The sequence below is a fragment of the Galendromus occidentalis genome, unplaced genomic scaffold, assembly GCF_000255335.2.
Source record: "Galendromus occidentalis unplaced genomic scaffold, Mocc_1.1 scf7180000075950, whole genome shotgun sequence".
NCBI classification, from domain to species: domain Eukaryota; kingdom Metazoa; phylum Arthropoda; class Arachnida; order Mesostigmata; family Phytoseiidae; genus Galendromus; species Galendromus occidentalis.
In genome coordinates, this window is record NW_003803940.1 from 1136 (window position 1) to 3194 (window position 2059).

Here is a 2059-nt window from a genome sequence, read left to right on the forward strand (position 1 = left end):
GGCATTACCGGCCTCATGGAACGAGGGAGAAAAAGTCTTGGTGCGGATGAAACGGGTCCAACGCGGCTTGTCGCGGAAACTGCACCCGCCATTCGTAGGTCCGTGGACGGTCGTACGGGAAGTTGCTCCGCAGACCTACACTTTGAGGGATCGTACGGGTCGCGAGCGTAATGTGAATGTCAAGGACATGCGTCCGCGACCGATTCGGTGGCGTTGGCCGAATGAGGCGACTCGAGCGCCACCTCGAAAGTATAAAAGGCTACTCTTCCAGGAATAAATTAACATTCATTCCCTACCTTCGTTATCTGCCTTATCACACGTTACAATATTGAAGAATTTTTCGCACGCGTCGTTGAAAGCTGCCAGTCGACTCATCTGCTATCACGCATGAGAAAAGCTGACCTTTGTTAGAGGGCTTATCCCATGTAACGACATTACTTTTAGACATCACTCGAAATCGATACTTGTTCCGCGCCGGTCCGATTTCCAACGTCTCCAGATTCGGAGACACATCATCTTCTTCTGGGGGCAAATCATTGACCGTCGAATCGAAAGAGTCGTCCATTGGAAATGCAGTTGTCGGAGTAGAGTCAAGAGGAGTTTTCTCTGTTTCTTCGATCGTCCTGGTCGAATCCATCGAAGATCCCGACTGGTGCTGAGGCTCACTCTGCAGTCGACCCGCTGACGCGAGCTGTTTCCCGGAGTCAGTCTCCGAAAGTTTCCCGCGCTTCACTAAAATTTTCGATATGCTCGGCACCTTATTCTTCTTCTTAGCTCCATTTTGCTCCTTCAAGTGGGATTGAGCATCTTCGAATCGTTTGTTGCTCGCCGCGCTGAGATCCAACGTCTCCAGATCTGGCGGCGTCTGTTCTTCTTTCGTGAGTGAATTATTAAGCGCTGAATTCGGAGACTCGTCCATCGAGAAAGCGGTTTCTGGATCGGAAGCATGGAGAGCTCCCTCGGTATCTGATGATTTTGGCTGGCGGGGAAGCTGACTTGATAATCGGTTTGCTGACGGCAGCTGTTTTCGGGAGCCTGATTTTGAGAGTTCGATCCGTTTCGAATGAATTCCCTCCATTGAAATAGGCCCGGGATCCTCTCTCGCGCACGATCCAGCAGTTCCATTCGTGGAAGCACCGAATCCCGCACCCACCTTCCGCATCACCTTCCGCATCCGCAATGGCTCGAGTCGCGACGGTGCTTTCTTTGACGAAGTTAGTCCATTTCCCGCGAGCCAATTGTCGAGCGCTGACTCAGAAAGGTCTTCCACCAAAACCTGTTGTCCGGGACATCGACCCGATACACCTACCCGCTTCACTTCGGGCGTTGATGTTTTCGGAAGAGGCTTGTTCTTCTTGGGAAGGACTCCGGAATTTCTCTCCAAACACGGCTTTTTCCTCGTCGGTGGGGACATCACGGGAGAAATCTCGTCGGCAGCTCCAATTTCCATATCCCACGAAAATTGTTCTTGACCTGCTATCCGAACTCACCAGCAAAACGAATGCGGAATTGCTCCGGGACTGTACAGGGCACGCGCTCTCAATGCACTCTATGAGCAACCGTTACAGGAAAGATTTTAGAATGACGCAGTTATCATACTCGTTGCTTGGACTTCCACTGGCTAGCACGGAAAGCGCTAGAAATCAGTTCATATTGGCTGCTTTGAATCCCATTGGTCACCGCGGAGAGCGCTAGGAATCGTTAATGGTTAATGGTTAATGGTTTATTGTGATCTAGATTGAGGTGCATATCTGTTTGTTTGTATATACATAGTCAATCAGCCTTTCATATCAGGCGCGAAATTCGGCAGATCGTTGTTTGTCCCAGTCCTCCAGGATTCTTTTTGTCCTTCTTACTTCGGTTGCATTGTTTGCTTCTTCGTGGAGTCCGAGACGGCACAGGAGTTCTTCTCCCGTGTGGTAGATGTCGTTGCATTCGAAGATGACGTGTTCCATCGTCTCTTCGTAGATGCCACACCTGGGACAGGTTTTGTCGATTCCGGGGTACATCTTGTGGGCTCTGGTTGGCAACATGTTGGCTCTGGCCAAAGCTAGGAGGG